Raw genomic sequence first — 19,624 nt, forward strand, 5'->3', positions numbered from 1 at the left:
GTACTGCGGGAAGTACATTCATTGTTATGCACTAAAATAGTCAAGTTTTGAAGAGTTTCTACACATCTTAGAAAACAAAAAACAGAGTGGTGAAATGGACATTAGAGTTTTGAGCAAAGGGAAATAAGGGGTGTTGTAAAATGATGAAGGGGTAATGAAAGCTGTACTGGAGCAGGCAAGATCCCGTGTAGAAGGAAAACAAGGAGTAAGAAACACATACTTAAAAAGGGACATGGAAGTAATTCAACTTCCATGATTCAGATAAGTACAATTAAAAACAACAATTAAACATTTTTCAATTCATTTCTAATTTTAAATTTTCTCTTTCTCATAGTATCTTATTGAAAACAGCATTTGCCCATCTCTTGACCCCCTCTGGACATCCTTGAGAGCAGGTGGCACCCATTTGTAATACTAATGCCATCTTTTATTTTTACCTTTTCAACAAATACAAGGAGTCAGGTTGACATGGTGAAAGTGGCATATTTAGACTTTGTGCTGCCCAAGAGACTCACTTCTGCTGCCCTCCCAACCCCATAGGTTTTAGGCTTTTTTGAGTCAGGGTGTAGCGTGACATTTTATTTTTCATGGCATTTCCAAAGTAAATGTTCACCCACATTCCTTGTAATAATGTATGTTTTTATTTCATATATTGGCAAACCTCCCAACAGTCACTAATTGAGATAGACAGTCCCTGATTCTGAGCCCTGTCGTGCTTTCCCTGTGAGACAGCCATATGTTCCTATTTACAGAACTTCCCTTAGCCCTGCCAGATAAAAAACAGACATGCCCAAAAACTGCCCTGACACAGCCAAAGACCACCCAGACACCCACAATCCCACCCGCTACCTACCCATGATCCCTCCCCACCAAACACGGCTCCACTCACAAAATGGCGATTTGCCCTCTATCAACCTCCTGTGTTCATGATTCTCAGAAACACATGTTGGGAAGTTTGCATTGGGAATAGTACATTTAACCCCTTAATGACAACTGACGTACCAGGTATGTCATGCAAAAACTAACTGTTAATTACAATGGACGTACCTGGTACGTCAGTTGTCTAACAGAGTGCTGGAAGTGATCACAATCACTTCCAGCAGCTCTGACGGTATTGCAGTGATGCCTCGATATGGAGGCATCCTGCAATACCCCTTTACAAGCCTCCGATGCAGAGAGAGCCACTCTGTGGCCCTCTCTGCACCGGTAGCGATGTTGCCGATGGTGCCGTTGTCGGGTGGGAGGAGGGAGGGAGCGCGCGCGTGCACGATGCGCGGGAGGTGCGCGTGCACGGGGCGCGCGTACACATTAGCCACACTTACAATGAAGGAACTGGAATGGGAAAAAAAAAAAAAAAGTAAAATTTTTTTTTTTTTACATATAAAAGGATCTGGGAGGGGGTGGGGGTATTGTGGGGGGGCTGCTACACTACAGAAATAATTAAAAATAAAAATAAAAGTAATAAATAAAATTTAAATAATTTGGTTTGTGGGGCCAAAAGATGGCGGTAATTAGGTAGGGGAGAGGGTTAGAGAGCTGGAGGGGGGGGTCAGGGAGGTTGGTGCTAAGGCAGGGGTCCATCACAACTAAAATATTTTATTATTTTTATTTAAAAAAAAAAAAAAAAAAACTTTTATTTAGTACTGGCAGACTTTCTGCCAGTACTTAAGATGGCGGGAACAATTGTGGGGTGGGGGAGGGAAGAGAGCTGTTTGGGAGGGATCAGGGGGTGGGATGTGTCAGGTGGGAGGCTGATCTCTAATATTAACCCTACAAGCTACCTAATTTAACCCCTTCACTGCTGGGCATAATTCACATGTGGTGCGCAGCAGCATTTAGCGGCCTTCTAATTACCAAAAAGCAGCGCCAAAGTCATATAAGTCTGCTATTTCTGAACAAAGGGGATCCCAGAGAAGCTTTTACAACAATTCCTGCCATAATAGCACAAGCCGTTTGTAAATAATTTCAGTGAGAAACCTAAAATTGTGAAAAATGTAAAAAAAAAAATTTATTATTTGCTCGCATTTGGCGGTTAAATGGTGGCATAAAATATACCAAAATGGGCCTAGATCAATACTTGGGGTTGTCTACTACACTACAGCTAAAATTAACCCTACAAGCTCCCTAATTAACCCCTTCACTCCTGGGCATAAAACACGTGTGGTGCGCAGCGGCATTTAGCGGCATTCTAATTACCAAAAAGCAACCACAAAGCCATATAAGTCTGCTATTTCTGAACAAAGAGGATCCCAGAGAAGCATTTACAACCATTTGTGCCATAATAGCACAAGCTGTTTGTAAATAATTTCAGTGAGAAACCTAAAATTGTGAAAAATGTAAAAAAAAAAAATTTATTATTTGCTCGCATTTGGCGGTTAAATGGTGGCATAAAATATACCAAAATGGGCCTAGATCAATACTTGGGGTTGTCTACTACACTACACTAAAGCTAAAATTAACCCTACAAGCTCCCTAATTAACCCCTTCACTCCTGGGCATAAAACACGTGTGGTGCGCAGCGGCATTCTAATTACCAAAAAGCAACCACAAAGCCATATAAGTCTGCTATTTCTGAACAAAGAGGATCCTAGAGAAGCATTTACAACCATTTGTGCCATAATTGCAGAAGCTGTTTGTAAATAATTTCAGTGAGAAACCTAAAATTGTGAAAAATGTAAAGTTTTTTTTTTTTTTTTATTTGCTCGCATTTGGCGGTGAAATGGTGGCATGAAATATACCAAAATGGGCCTAGATCAATACTTTGGGATGTTTTCTAAAACAAAATATATACATGTCAAGGGATATTCAGGTATTCCTGACAGATATCAGGGTTCCAAAGTAACTAGCGCTAATTTTGAAAAAAAAGTGGTTTGGAAATAGCAAAGGGCTACTTGTATTTATTGCCCCATAAATTGCAAAAAAAAGAAAAGAACATGTAAACATTGGGTATTTCTAAACTCAGGACAAAATTTATAAACTATTTAGCATGGGTGTTTTTTGGTGGTTGTAGATGTGTAACAGATTTTGGGGGCCAAAGATAGAAAAAGTGTGTTTTTTTCCCATTTTTTCCTCATATTTTTCTTTTTTTTTTTTTTTTTTTTTTAGTAAATTATAAGATATGATGAAAATAATGGTATCTTTAGAAAGTCCCATTTAATGACGAGAAAAACGGTATATAATATGTGTGGGTACAGTAAATGAGTAAGAGGAAAATTACAGCTAAACACAAACACTGCAGAAATGTAAAAATAGCCATTGTCATTAAGGGTAAGAAAATTGAAAAATGGTCTGGTCATTAAGGGGTTAAACTTTGCAGCCAGTGCTAAACTAAATGTAATTTGCAAAGCACAGAACAATTACTTCAAGTTAAATGTAATCACATTTTCTATTTTTTCATCTTGTTTTATATACATTGATCAGAGTTTTTTAACCCTTTAAGGACACAGCTTTCAGTTTGCTCAATTGTTTTATGACGGAAAAATTCCGTCAAATGTCCTTAAAGGGCCACTGTAAGTAAATATTTTATATGCCTGTTACTAACTAACTACCCCAAATACGCTTTTTATCAATAGCATTTAATTAACATATCTCTACCGTATATCAGAAATATCTGCAAATTTAATTGTTTTCCAAACCCACTCCGTGGGTATCCTTTGCTCTGTACCAATCCGTTTACAATACCTAGGTTTCAAAATGGCGCTTTAAACACAAAGTTATTGGTTTAAGTATTTTGAACATGCAGTGCTGAAAATAGTGGGCAAGATAACGTGACATCATCGGCGAATAAAAGATATAACTTTTAGACCGTTATGAAACTTTGTTTTGGAGAAAATATAGGTCAGTAGGTTTTAATTAATGTTTATTAACTTTAATATGTTAGTTGTTTAGCTTAAAAATTATAACAGAAAGTAATCCTTTAAGAGGTTAATTTATAAACATTTTTCTTTCTTTCATGGAATGCTATTGCAATACTACATATATTAGCCCTAATATCTGTATGCTGCAATGTAGTGCAAGGACAAATTCATATACAGGATGCTAATTAACCTGTCTTTTCTTTCTATCATAGAATAATTAAATTTGAAAAATGTATTCCTCAAACCTGCCAGCCCCTTTAAAAACGCTAGCTGGCTCTCAGTTTTGTGCCATCTAGTTCATCAAGGTCAGCGGGCTGTGAGCAGAAACACAGTTACTGTCTGAAAAAAAAAAAATATATTTTACCAGCCCAAATGCCCAGCCCTTCAGCTACTAGTGCAGTTGCCAGTGCTGTGCTAGTTAATTTAGTCAGGTGGTCAGCAAAATCTGCCTGGCGAGACATGCAGAAATTTGACTATGAGATGAACAAAAAGTGCCGCCGCCCTAGGCAAGCGCTTTGTTTGTCTAGGCCAGTGCTTTCCAAACTGTGTGTCAGGACACACTAGTGTGACGGCAGCAGTGTGTAGGTGTGTCCCTGCTTCAGCACAAATTTTTAAAAAAAAAAAAAATTTTAAATTGTTTTTTGCTTTCCGACTTTCCACCTGCCTGCTACGCATATCACATGGTTGACACGTGATTGATACCTAGTGGGTCACAGATCATCTTAACCAATTGGCACAGCTCAGTGGGAACTGAAACTATTCCCATTGGCGGCACATTGGCTCCTGACTGCACGTGTAGTCTCCTTAATTGGCTCTCGACTACAAGTTTAGTCAGTTAGTGGTATAGCAGTGTGTTTGCGGCGCGGGCAGTAGTCAGTCGGACTCACAAAGCTCTGAGGGTGGCAGCATAAACGCTGAGCTGAAGTCAGAGGTCAGTGGGATTTTTTTGCATTTAGCTCCCAGTAGTGCATTGCTGCTCCTGATATATGGATAGGAAGTGGAAGCTTACAAATGCTTGATGATGAAATGTGAGTGTCTTTATCTAATATTACACCAAATATTCCAAAACTGTGTTCATCCCATCAACCTCATACATCCCATTAAAATAGTAAGAAGCTATTGGTGTTAGTAAACTTTTTTTAATTCTTGCACATACATACTTACTGTTACTTGTAAATACATTTTGTTATAATATAATGTATGTATGTGTCCGTATCTTTTAAAACAAGTTAGTTTAACCTCCTTTTTGCTGGTACAACTGAATTACTGTGTCGAGAAATGATGTAGGTCTACAAAGTGTGTCACCAACATGAAAAGTTTGGAAAGCTCTGATCTAGGCCATAATACAGGTCTGCTGTATGAGGAGCTCAGCTTTCCTTTCTATGTTCTTAATTATCAGTCATTGCCGTTTTTATGGCTGTACTCTAACATGTTTTTAATATGATTAATTAAAACCTGAATTTTTTATTCTAAGTGGCTTGTGCTTGGAACTCTGTTACTTTTTTCATAATACTCCCTGAATGATGACTAGACAGCAAATTTTACTATATGACCAATCTGCTGTTTAGTAAATACCAGGGCAGCACACACACCTACTGGGTGATGTTACCATCCCTCTCATCTCAACATCTCTCATCCCTTGATATATCTACCCAATGCCCATCCGTGCAGTTACCAAGCCCAGTATGCTTCTCCTTTCCCTAGTCTCTTTCAAGGTCTCTGCAGACCACATATACTATTGCTGGCATATTCTTAAAGGGACATTAAACCCAAATTTTTTCTTTCATGATTTAGAAAGAGCATACAATTATAAACAGCTTTCTAATTTATTTCTATTATCAATTTTGCTTCATTCTCTTGATATTATTTGCTGAAAAGCATATCTAGATATGCTTAGTAGCTGCTGATTGGTAGCTGCACATAGACGCCTCCTGTGATTGGTTCACTGTGTGCATTGCTATTTCTTCATTAAAGTATATCTAAAGAATGAAGCAAATTAGGTAATAGAAGTAAATTGGAATGTTGTTTAAAATTGTATTCTCTACCTTTATCATGAAAGAAAATGTTTGGGTATAGTGTCCCTTTAAGTACTCTATTCAACCTTTTCTCAATTTTTTTTAGTCATATGATGCTGTTTTCATCAGTAATAGGCAATATGCAGCCAGTGGACACCATGTCAAAAGGCACTATAGCACGTATTTAGCTGTAAATTATAAAATGTGTAAAACATAACGAATTAAGGAGCCAGTAACACATGAAAGTACAATTATAGGGTGTATATAAATATACAATACAAAAAGTTATGAGCTTGAAAGTCTACGAGTCATGGTTCATTGACCAAAAGTATGTGGACAACTGGCCATCACACCTAGATGAGCTTGTTGAACATCTCATTCCAAAACAATGGACATTAATATGGAGTTGGTTCCCTCTTTGTGGATAAAGAAAAAATGGAGTAGATTCAGCGCAAAACAGGGAACTGCACAAACAATTATAGTAATAAGGATCTCCTAAAACCTTATTAAAATCACACAAACACAGAGTTACTATACCTAATTGCGCAATTAAATTAAAACTCTTTAACTGTGTCGAAATTTATGTTTTGTTTGATTGATGATGTGCACATGGTCTAATGATTTTTATGAAATGTGTTATTTAAATCTGTGTTTTATCAATTATATTATACTTTGTGTGTTTAGTAAACATTTTGACACTAGATTTGAGGTATATAACCTAATCAGTATAGTCTTATTGTCCTTCCCCCTGCACTTTAGCATTTAATTGTGCAATTAGGTATAGTAACTCTGTGTCCCTCTTTGTGGATGCAACTCTCCAGGGAAGACTGTCCACAAGATTTGGGAGCGTGTCTGTGGAAATTTGAGCCCATTCAGCCAAAAGAGAATTTGTGAGTTCAGGAAATGATGTTGGAAAGATGTTCTGGCTCACAATTGGCATTCCAATTCATCACAAAAGTGTTCAATGGGGTTGATGTAATGACTTTGTGCAGGCCACTCGAGTACCTTCACACCTAACAAACTATGTCTTCATTAACCTCGCTGTGTGCACAGGGGTACAGTTAAGCTAAAACAGTAAAGGCCCTTCCCCAAACTGTTGCCACAAAATTTATACACAATTTATTTGTATCCTTTAACATTAAAATGACCCTTCAGTGGAACTAAGTGGCCTAGACAAAACCCTGAAAAACAGCCACAGACCATGATCCCTCTTCCACCAACTTTGCAGTAGGTACTATGCATTCTTTTAGGTAGTATTCTCTTGACAACCACCATACCCAGATTCTTATATCCCACTATAGATAGTAAAGCGTAATTCATCACTCCAGAGTACACATTTTCCCTGCTCCAGAGTCCAGTTGCGGCGTGCTTTAGATCGCTCCCAATGTTATTTCCAAAGGCAGTTTGGAACTTTGTAGTTACTGATGCAACAGATGAAAGGCAATCTTTATGTGCTATGCACATCAGTACTCGGCAGCCCTGCTCTGTGAGTTTGCATGGTCTACCACTTTATGGCTGGGCTGTTGTTGCTCCTAGACACTTACTTTACTATAATAGTACTTACAGTTGACTGGGGCAGAGCTAGTAGAGCACACAATTTTGCAAACTGACTTTTGGCAAAGGTGGCATCCTACAACAGTGCAGTATTTAAAGTCACTGAGATCTTTAGCAAGACCCATTGTGCAGCCAAGATTTGTCTATGGAGATTTCAAGGCTATATGCCGCATTTTATGCACCCATTTGAAATGGGTATGGCTGGCCTGAAACACTTGAACTTAATAAATTAGTAAAGATGTCCGCATACGTGTGTGTATGTATGTATATATATATCAAATTTAAATGTAATTGCTGATCAGCATCTTCATTAAATCGATGCTAAAATGTTATTTTGATTTACAATTGTTACATAAAATGCATATAAACCAAGGATGGCCAAATGGAAGCCCAATGTCTACACTAGATTTTGAGACTCCAGGAAAAAGCAGAAGCCCTCTGGATGGAACAGCCGAAACAGGGTAACCCGTTACCCTGCCTAAATCTAGCCCTATGCCACTGGACATTTATAGGAAGTACATTATTTGTACTGGAGGCACAAAGGTTTTTGCCTATGAATTTTCTGGGGGGGGGGGGACAGACAAAGATATATATATATATATCTTTTTTTTGTGGGGTGACTCACCGATACTGAGTACCACCACCTCTGCCATCTCATAGCAGGTAATAATTTGCAACCATCATGTAGGGTATAATCAAGAAAAAAGAAAAAACATAATTTATGCTTACCTGATAAATTCCTTTCTTCTGTTGTGTGATCAGTCCACGGGTCATCATTACTTCTGGGATATAACTCCTCCCCAACAGGAAATGCAAGAGGATTCACCCAGCAGAGCTGCATATAGCTCCTCCCCTCTACGTCAGTCCCAGTCATTCGACCAAGAAATAACGAGAAAGGAGTAACCAAGGGTGAAGTGGTGACTGGAGTATAATTTAAAAGATATTTACCTGCCTTAAAACAGGGCGGGCCGTGGACTGATCACACAACAGAAGAAAGGAATTTATCAGGTAAGCATAAATTATGTTTTCTTCTGTTATGTGTGATCAGTCCACGGGTCATCATTACTTCTGGGATACCAATACCAAAGCAAAAGTACACGGATGACGGGAGGGATAGGCAGGCTCATTATACAGAAGGAACCACTGCCTGAAGAACCTTTCTCCCAAAAATAGCCTCCGAAGAAGCAAAAGTGTCAAATTTGTAAAATTTGGAAAAAGTATGAAGCGAAGACCAAGTTGCAGCCTTGCAAATCTGTTCAACAGAGGCCTCATTCTTAAAGGCCCAAGTGGAAGCCACAGCTCTAGTGGAGTGAGCTGTAATTCTTTCAGGAGGCTGCTGTCCAGCAGTCTCATAGGCTAAACGTATTATGCTACGAAGCCAAAAAGAGAGAGAGGTAGCAGAAGCTTTTTGACCTCTCCTCTGTCCAGAGTAAACGACAAACAAGGAAGAAGTTTGGCGAAAATCTTTAGTTGCCTGCAAGTAGAACTTGAGGGCACGAACTACATCCAGATTGTGTAAAAGACGTTCCTTCTTTGAAGAAGGATTTGGACACAAGGATGGGACAACAATCTCTTGATTGATGTTCCTGTTAGTGACTACCTTAGGTAAGAACCCAGGTTTAGTACGCAGAACTACCTTGTCTGAGTGAAAAATCAGATAAGGGGAATCACAATGTAAGGCTGATAACTCAGAGACTCTTCGAGCCGAGGAAATAGCCATTAAAAACAGAACTTTCCAAGATAACATTTTTATATCAATGGAATGAAGGGGTTCAAACGGAACACCCTGTAAAACGTTAAGAACTAAGTTTAAACTCCATGGTGGAGCAACAGCTTTAAACACAGGCTTGATCCTAGCTAAAGCCTGACAAAAGGACTGGACGTCTGGATTTTCTGACAGACGTCTGTGTAACAAGATGGACAGAGCTGAAATCTGTCCCTTTAATGAACTAGCTGATAAACCCTTTTCTAAACCTTCTTGTAGAAAAGACAATATCCTAGCGATCCTAACCTTACTCCAGGAGTAACCTTTGGATTCGCACCAGTATAGGTATTTCCGCCATATTTTATGGTAAATCCTTCTGGTAACAGGCTTCCTAGCCTGAATCAGGGTATCAATAACCGACTCAGAAAAACCACGTTTTGATAAAATCAAGCGTTCAATTTCCAAGCAGTCAGCTTCAGAGAAGTTAGATTTTGATGTTTGAATGGACCCTGTATCAGAAGGTCCTGTCTTAGAGGTAGAGACCAAGGCGGACAGGATGACATGTCCACTAGATCTGCATACCAAGTCCTGCGTGGCCAAGCAGGTGCTATTAGAATTACTGATGCTCTCTCCTGTTTGATTTTGGCAATCAATCGAGGAAGCAGCGGGAAGGGTGGAAACACATAAGCCATCCTGAAGTTCCAAGGTGCTGTCAAAGCATCTATCAGAACTGCTCCCGGATCCCTGGATCTGGACCCGTAGCGAGGAAGTTTGGCGTTCTGGCGAGACGCCATGAGATCTATCTCTGGTTTGCCCCAACGTCGAAGTATTTGGGCAAAGACCTCCGGATGAAGTTCCCACTCCCCCGGATGAAGAGTCTGGCGACTCAAGAAATCCGCCTCCCAGTTCTCCACTCCCGGGATGTGGATTGCTGACAGGTGGCAAGAGTGAGACTCTGCCCAGCGAATTATCTTTGATACTTCCATCATTGCTAGGGAGCTTCTTGTCCCTCCCTGATGGTTGATGTAAGCTACAGTCGTGATGTTGTCCGACTGAAACCTGATGAACCCCCGAGTTATTAACTGGGGCCAAGCCAGAAGGGCATTGAGAACTGCTCTCAATTCCAGAATGTTTATTGGAAGGAGACTCTCCTCCTGATTCCATAGTCCCTGAGCCTTCAGAGAATTCCAGACAGCGCCCCAACCTAGTAGGCTGGCGTCTGTTGTTACAATTGTCCAGTCTGGCCTGCTGAATGGCATCCCCCTGGACAGGTGTGGCCGATAAAGCCACCATAGAAGAGAATTTCTGGTCTCTTGATTCAGATTCAGAGTAGGGGACAAATCTGAGTAATCCCCATTCCACTGACTTAGCATGCATAATTGCAGCGGTCTGAGGTGTAGGCGTGCAAAAGGTACTATGTCCATTGCCGCTACCATTAAGCCGATCACCTCCATGCATTGAACTACTGACGGGTGTTGAATGGAATGAAGGACGCGGCATGCATTTTGAAGTTTTGTTAACCTGTCTTCTGTCAGGTAAATCTTCATTTCTACAGAATCTATAAGAGTCCCCAAGAATGGAACTCCTGTGAGAGGAAAGAGAGAACTCTTCTTTTCGTTCACTTTCCATCCATGCGACCTTAGAAATGCCAGAACTAACTCTGTATGAGACTTGGCAGTTTGAAAGCTTGAAGCTTGTATTAGAATGTCGTCTAGGTACGGAGCTACCGAAATCCCTCGCGGTCTTAGTACCGCTAGAAGGGCACCCAGAACCTTTGTGAAGATTCTTGGAGCCGTAGCCAATCCGAATGGAAGAGCTACAAACTGGTAGTGCCTGTCTAAGAAGGCAAACCTTAGATACCGGTGATGATCTTTGTGGATCGGTATGTGAAGGTAAGCATCCTTTAAATCCACTGTGGTCATGTACTGACCCTCTTGGATCATGGGTAAGATTGTCCGAATAGTTTCCATTTTGAACGATGGAACTCTTAGGAATTTGTTTAGAGTCTTTAAATCTAAGATTGGCCTGAAAGTTCCCTCTTTTTTGGGAACCACAAACAGGTTTGAGTAGAACCCTTGTCCTTGTTCCGACCACGGAACCGGATGGATCACTCCCATTGTCAACAGATCTTGTACGCAGCGTAGAAACGCTTCTTTCTTTATTTGGTTTGTTGACAACCTTGACAGATGAAATCTTCCTCTTGGGGGAGATAATTTGAAGTCTAGAAGGTATCCCTGAGATATGATCTCTAGTGCCCAGGGATCCTGAACATCTCTTGCCCAGGCCTGGGCGAAGAGAGAGAGTCTGCCCCCTACTAGATCCGGTCCCGGATCGGGGGCTCTCGGTTCATGCTGTCTTTGGGGCAGCAGCAGGTTTCCTGGCCTGCTTGCTTTTGTTCCAGGACTGGTTAGGCTTCCAGCCTTGCCTGTAACGAGCAACAGCTCCTTCCTGTTTTGGTGCAGTGGAGGTTGATGCTGCTCCTGTTTTGAAATTCCGAAAGGGACGAAAATTAGACTGTCTAGCCTTAGCTTTGGCCTTGTCTTGAGGTAGGGCGTGGCCCTTACCTCCCGTAATGTCAGCGATAATTTCTTTCAAACCGGGCCCGAATAAGGACTGCCCCTTGAAAGGTATATTAAGTAATTTGGACTTAGAAGTAACATCAGCTGACCAGGATTTTAGCCACAGTGCCCTGCGTGCCTGTATGGCGAATCCTGAGTTCTTAGCCGTAAGTTTGGTTAAATGTACTACGGCCTCCGAAATGAAAGAATTAGCTAGTTTAAGGACTCTAAGCCTGTCCGTAATGTCGTCTAGCGTAGAGGAACTAAGGTTCTCTTCAAGCGACTCAATCCAAAATGCTGCCGCAGCCGTAATCGGCGCGATACATGCAAGGGGTTGTAATATAAAACCTTGTTGAACAAACATTTTCTTAAGGTAACCCTCTAATTTTTTATCCATTGGATCTGAGAAAGCACAGCTATCCTCCACCGGGATAGTGGTACGCTTAGCTAAAGTAGAAACTGCTCCCTCCACCTTGGGGACCGTTTGCCATAAGTCCCGAGTGGTGGCGTCTATTGGAAACATCTTTCTAAATATTGGAGGGGGTGAGAACGGCACACCGGGTCTATCCCACTCTTTAGTAACAATTTCAGTTAGTCTCTTAGGTATAGGAAAAACGTCAGTACTCGCCGGTACCGCAAAGTATTTATCCAACCTACACAGTTTCTCTGGTATTGCAACAGTGTTACAATCGTTGAGAGCTGCTAAGACCTCCCCTAGTAGTACACGGAGGTTCTCCAATTTAAATTTAAAATTTGAAATATCTGAGTCCAATCTGTTTGGATCAGAACCGTCACCCACAGAATGAAGCTCTCCGTCCTCATGCTCTGCGAGCTGTGACGCAGTATCAGACATGGCCCTAGCATTGTCAGCGCACTCTGTTCTCACCCCAGAGTGATCACGCTTGCCTCTTAGTTCAGGTAATTTAGACAAAACTTCAGTCATAACAGTAGCCATATCTTGTAATGTTATCTGTAATGGCCGCCCAGATGTACTAGGCGCCAAAATATCACGCACCTCCCGGGCGGGAGATGCAGGTACTGTCGCGTGAGGCGAGTTAGTCGGCATAACTCTCCCCTCGCTGTTTGGTGAAATTTGTTCACATTGTACAGATTGACTTTTATTTAAAGTAGCATCAATACAGTTAGTACATAAATTTCTATTGGGCTCCACCTTGGCATTGGAACAAATGACACAGATATCTTCCTCTGAGTCAGACATGTTTAACACACTAGCAAAAAAACTTACAACTTGGTTATAATCTTTTTTAGCAAAAAAAGGCACTGTGCCTCAAAGAGGTACTAACGATTAAATGACAGTTGAAATAATGAACTGAAAAACAGTTATTGCATCAAATTATAAAACAACACAACTTTAAGCAAAGGTTTGTTCCCATTAGTAAAAAACAACACTAATTAAATTTGTACATAAGAAAACAAAACAACGTTTTTTATACACAGTCACTATAAGAATTCTCACAGCTCTGCTGAGAGAATTTACCTCCCTTCAAAGAAGTTTGAAGACCCCTGAGATCTGTCAGAGATGAACCGGATCATGCAGGAAATATAAAAGTAGCTGACTGGAATTTTTTGATGCGTAGCAAAGAGCGCCAAAAACGGCCCCTCCCTCTCCCACACAGCAGTGAAGAGAAACGAAACTGTCACAATTAAAGCAAAAAACTGCCAAGTGGAAAATAATGCCCAAACATTTATTCACACAGTACCTCAGCAATGTAAACGATTCTACATTCCAGCAAAAACGTTTAACATGAGAATAGTTATTAAAAGGATTAGTGACCTTTAACACAGTAGTTCCGGTGAAATACCATCCCCAGAATACTGAAGTGTATACATACATGTCATTTTAACGGTATGGCAGGCTTTTCTCATCAATTCCATTCAGAAAATAAAAACTGCCACATACCTCAATGCAGATTCATCTGCCCGCTGTCCCCTGATCTGAAGCCTTTACCTCCCTCAGATGGTCGAGAACAGCAATATGATCTTAACGACTCCGGTTAAAATCATAGTAAAAAATCTCTGTCAGATTCTTCCTCAAACTCTGCCAGAGAAGTAATAACACGCTCCGGTGCTATTTTAAAATAACAAACTTTTGATTGAAGTCATAAAAACTAAGTATAATCACCATAGTCCTCTCACACATCCTATCTAGTCGTTGGGTGCAAGAGAATGACTGGGACTGACGTAGAGGGGAGGAGCTATATGCAGCTCTGCTGGGTGAATCCTCTTGCATTTCCTGTTGGGGAGGAGTTATATCCCAGAAGTAATGATGACCCGTGGACTGATCACACATAACAGAAGAAATACCAGAATCTAAAGGATATCCTTAATCCATTTAAACTTATTTAATTAACCCCTTCAACCCATTAGAACGTTCCATGACGTCCTAACAGCGCTTTAACACCATTATGACGACATGGAACATCCTACCTTATATGGAGTTCTGCTGCCTTCCCTTTTTGATGCAATCAAGAATTAGACTAGGGAGCGTGCCTAGCAGCGTAGGCAGTCCCCCATGATCTCATCCCAGGCTTGAAATCACGTGATCATATAGAAGAAGATTGTGCAATTTCATTTTTACAGTAAGTGTTTAACAATTTGATGCTGGCACAACAGGTGGGGTTAAAGACAATATATAATCTGTTACAATATAAACAAGATTTTTCATTTAAATGCATAATAAAAAAATCAAAACAAACAGAAAAAGCCATGGGCACTCAGTTATTTATACCTTTTCTCAATGTACATTAACTGCAAATAAACAGCAAATAATAAAAGATCTAAGTAATACAGAATTATACAACAAACCTCAAAAGCATCCTACATAATTTAGTAAAAAAAAAATTAATATTCAAACTGAAATCATGATATTTTTTGGTCAGGTACCCACGCAAATAATTCCTTGTTTTTTTTTCTTTATTAGACCATGTGCTTTTATAAAATAATATATTTAGTCTGCAAAAAATATAGTGAAACTAGAAAAAAAAATTATATAGAGTCATTTTCTATAATATAGATGTTAAATAGCATAAGTATATTTTTTATGGTTCCACAATAAGCATCATATCAACTTCCCAGAATACTAAAATGCTGATACTACACCTCTGTTTTTCAATAAAAAAATCCCATCATCATTGGATGCTATTACATAAATTGCATGACTATGCAAAGTGACAATATGGAATAAAATATAACAAGAAAATATTAGTTATGTTTTAAAACTACATAGAATTTTGAGTTCCAGAGAGGCAACTTAATTTGCATGCCTCTAAATTTGTCCAAACTCATTTAACATAGAATAAAAATAATTTCATTAAATAAATGCCACAACACACAGTGCAGAATTATATAACTATTTTTTTGGTTTACAGACACTTTAATGTGTAGGTGCGTGTAGCAAAAATCATGCTCTATACAATTACACAAAAACATAGTTTATGCTTACCTGATAAATTTATTTCTCTTGTAATATATCCAGTCCACGGATCATCCATTACTTATGGGATATTCTCCTTCCCAACAGGAAGTTGCAAGAGTTCACCCACAGCAGAGCTGCTATATAGCTCCTCCCCTAACTGCCATATCCAGTCATTCGACCGAAAACATGCAGAGAAAGGAAAAACCATAGGGTGCAGTGGTGACTAGTTTAAATGAAAAAATTACCTGCCTTAAAATGACAGGGCGGGCCGTGGACTGGATACACTACAAGAGAAATAAATTTATCAGGTAAGCATAAATTATGTTTTCTCTTGTTAAGTGTATCCAGTCCACGGATCATCCATTACTTATGGGATACCAATACCAAAGCTAAAGTACACGGATGAAGGGAGGGACAAGGCAGGTACTTAAACGGAAGGTACCACTGCCTGAAAAAAAAAAAAAAAAATATCCTTTCTCCCAAAAATAGCCTCCGAAGAAGCAAAGTATGAAGCACGGACCAAGACGCCGTCTTGTAAATCTGTTCAGAACAGAACAGAAGCCTCATTTTAAAAAGGCCCAAGTGAAAGCCACAGCTCTATTAGAATGAGCTGTAATCCCTTCAGGAGGCTGCTGTCCAACGAATTATGCTTTTAACCAAAAAGAAAGAGGTTGCTGAAGTCTTTTGACCTCTCCTCTGTCCAGAGTAGACAACAAACAAAGTACATTTTTGATGAAAATCTGAAGTAGCTTGTAAGTAAAACTTTAAGGCACGAACCACGTCCAAATTGTGTAATAGACGTTCCATCTTTGAAGAAGGATTAGGATACAAGAATGGAACAACACTCTCTTGATTGATATTCTTGTTGGATACCACCTTAGGTAAAAAACCCAGTTTTGATACGCAGGACTACCTTATCCGTACGGAGGACCAGATAAGGAGAATCACATTGTAAAGCAGATAACTCGGAGACTCTACAAGCTGAGGAAATATCTACCAAAAAGGAACTTTCCAAGATAAAAAGTTTGATATCTATAGAATGAAGAGGTTCAAACGGAACTCCTTGAAGAACCTTAATAATCAGGTTTAAGCTCCATGGCGGAGCAACAGGTTTAGACACAGGCTTGGTTCTAACCAAAGCCTGACAAAATGCCTGAACGTCTGGAGTATCTGCCAGACGCTTGTGCAAAAGGACAGAGTAGGAATCTGTCCTTTTAAGGAACTAGCTGACCACCCTTTTCTCAAAATCATCTTGGAGAAAAGATAGTATCCTGGGAATCCTGACTTTACTCAATGAGTAACCCTTGGATTCATATCAATAAGATATTTATGCTATATCTATGTTAAACTTTCATGCCTGTATTAAGGAATCAATGACTGACTCGGAGAAGCCATGCTTTGATAACATCAAGCGTTCAGTCTCCAGGCAGTCCATCTCAAAGAAGTTTAATTTAGATGGTTGAAAGGACCCTGAGGTAGAGGGTCCTGTCTCAGAAGCAGAGACCATGATGGAAAGAATGACATGTCCACCACCAGATCTGCATACCAGGTCCTGCGTGGCCACGCAGGCGCTTTTAAAAACACCAAAGCACTCTCCTGCTTGATCTTGTGCAAAGACCTCCGGAGGGAATTCCCACTTCCCCGGGAGAAAAGTCTGACGACTTAGAAAATCCACCTCCCAGTTCTCAACACCTGGGATATGGAGAGTTGATAGACAAGAGAGAGTCTCTGTCCAGTGAATTATTTTAAGACTTCTAACATCGCTAGGGAACTTCTGTTCCCCCTTGATGGTTGATGTAAGCCACAGTCGTGATATTGTCCGACTGAATCTGATGTACCTCAGAGTTGCTAACTGAGGCCAAGCCTGAAGAGCATGGAATATCGCTCCCAGTTCCAGAATATTTATTAGAAGGAGGGTCTCCTCCTAAGTCCACTATCCCTGAGTCTTCAGGGAGTCCCAGACAGTATCCCAACCTAAAAGGTTGGCATCTGTTGTAACAACTGTCCCATCTGACCTGCGGAAGGTCATACCCTTGGACAGATGGACCCGAGATAGCCACCAGAGAAGAGAATCTCTGGCCTCTTGGTCCAGATTTAAGAAGGGGACAAATCTGTGTAATCCCCGTTCCATTGACTGAGCATGCATAGTTGCAGCGGTCTGAAATGTAGGCGTGCAAAGGGTACTATGTCCCTTGCCGCTACCATTAGGCCGATTACATTCATGTACCGAGCCACCAAAGGGCGCGGATGGAATGAAGAACACGGCAGTAAGTTAGAAACTTTGACAACCTGGACTCTGATAGATTCTGCAGAAATTAAAATTTACCTGACGGAGTCCCTAGGAAGGAAACCCTTGAGATTGGGGATAGAGAACTCTTTCCTCGTTCACTTTCCACCCCTGCGATCTCAGAAATGCCAGTACTACATCCGTATGAGACTTGGCAATTTGGATGTTCGACGCCTAAATAAGGGGCCACTTCTATGCCCCGCGGCCTAAGGACCGCTAAAACGACCCCAGAACCTCCATAAAGATTCTTGGGGCTGTAGTTAACCAAAAGGAAAGAGCAACAAACTGGTAATGCCTGTCTAGAAAGGCAAACCTGAAAAACTATGGTGATCCTTATGCATCGTTATGCGAGGATAAGTATCCTTCAAATCCATTGTAGTCCTCTATTGACTCTCCTGGATCATAGTTAAGATGGTACAAATAGTTTCCATCTTAAATGATGGAATTCTAAGGAATTTGTTAAAGATCTTTAAATCCAAAATAGGTCTGAAGGTTCCCTCTCCTTGGGAACCACAAACAGATTTGAGAAAAACTCTGTCCCTGTTCCTGTCTTGGAACTGGATGGGTCTTGTACACAAATGTAAGAATGCCTCTTTCTTTATCTGGTGTGCAGATAATTGTGAAAGGTAAAATCTCCCCTTTTTCGGAGGGGAAGCTTTGAAATCCAGAAGATATCTCTGGGATATAATTTCCAATGCCCAGGGATCCTGGGCATCTCTTGCCCATGCCTGGGCGAAAAATGAAAGTCTGCCCCCTACAGGATCCGTTACCGGATAGGGGACCGTTCCTTCATGCTGTCTAAGAGGCAGCAGCAGGCTCCTTGGCCTGCTTATCTTTGTTCCAGGTCCGGTTGTCTCCAGACCGTCATGGACTGAGCAAATGTACCCTCTTGATTTGCCTTAGAGGAAGTTGATGCCACACCTGCCTTGAAGTTTCGAAAGGCACGAAAATTAGACTTTTTTGGCCCTTGATTTGGACCTGTCCTGAGGAAGGGCATGACCTTTTCCTCCAGTGATATTAGCAATGATCTCCTTCAAACCAGGCCCTAATAGGGTCTGCCCCTTGAAGGGAAGTTAAGTAGCTTATTTATTAAAGTCACGACAGCTGACCATGATATAAGCCATAGCGCTCTGCGCGCCAGTATAGTAAAAACAGAATTCTTAGCCATTAGTTTAGTCAAATTAACAAAGGCATCAGAAACAAAGGAATTGGCTAGCTTAAGTGCTCTAAGCTTGACAAGTATATTCATCCAATGGAGTCGCTACCTGTAAAGCCTCATCCAGAGACTCCAACCAGAACGCCGCAGCAGCAGTGACAGGAGCAATGCATGCAAGGGCTGCAGGATAAAAACCTTGTTGAATAAACATTTTCCTAAGGTATCCCTCTAATTTTTTTATCCATTGGATCTAAAAAAGCCCAACTGTCCTCGACAGGGATAGTGGTACGCTTAGCTAGAGTAGAAACTCTTCTCTCCACCTTAGGGACTGTCTGCCATAAGTCCCGTGTGGTGGCATCTGTTAGAAACATTTTTCTAAAAAATAGGAGGGGAAGAGAACGGCACACCTGGTCTATCCCATTCCTTAATAATTTCTGTAAACCTCTTTAGGTATTGGAAAAACATCAGTACACACCAGTACTGCATAGTATTTATTCAGTCTACACATTTTCTCTGGCACTGTGATTGTAACACAGTCATTCAGAGCTGCTAAAACCTCCCTGAGCAACAAGTGGAGGATCTCAAGCATAAATTTTAAATGTAGAAATATCGGAATCAGGTTAAATCATCTTCCCTGAGTCAAAAATATCACCCACAGACTGAAGCTCCCCTCAGCTTCTGCATATTGTGAGGCAGTATCAGACATGGTTCTTGACGCATCTGTATGCTCTGTATCTACCCCCAGAGCCATCTTGCTTTCCTTTCATTTCAGGTAGTCTGACTAATACCGCTGCCAGAGTATTATTCATAACTTTCGCCATGTCTTGTAAAATAAACGCTATGAGCGCCCTTGATGTACTTGGCGCCATTTGAGCGTGAGTCCCTGAAGCGGGAGTCGAAAAGTCTGACACGTGGGGAGAGTTAGTCGGCATAACTTCCCCCTTGACAGAATCCTCTGGTAAAATAAACGCTATGGGCGCCCTTGATGTACTTGGCGCCATTTGAGCGCGAGTCCCTGAAGTGGGAGTCAAAGGGTCTGACACGTGGGGAGAGTTA

The 19,624-nt window shown here is 40.8% G+C and overlaps 1 protein-coding gene across 2 annotated transcripts in view; it reads right to left on the reverse strand.

The window, feature by feature from the left end:
- SLAIN1 (SLAIN motif family member 1) overlaps positions 1 to 19,624 on the reverse strand; it is a 244,922-nt gene that overhangs the window by 202,502 nt on the left and 22,796 nt on the right. The window lies entirely within an intron of this gene.

This window comes from Bombina bombina, chromosome 3 (assembly GCF_027579735.1).
Source record: "Bombina bombina isolate aBomBom1 chromosome 3, aBomBom1.pri, whole genome shotgun sequence".
NCBI classification, from domain to species: domain Eukaryota; kingdom Metazoa; phylum Chordata; class Amphibia; order Anura; family Bombinatoridae; genus Bombina; species Bombina bombina.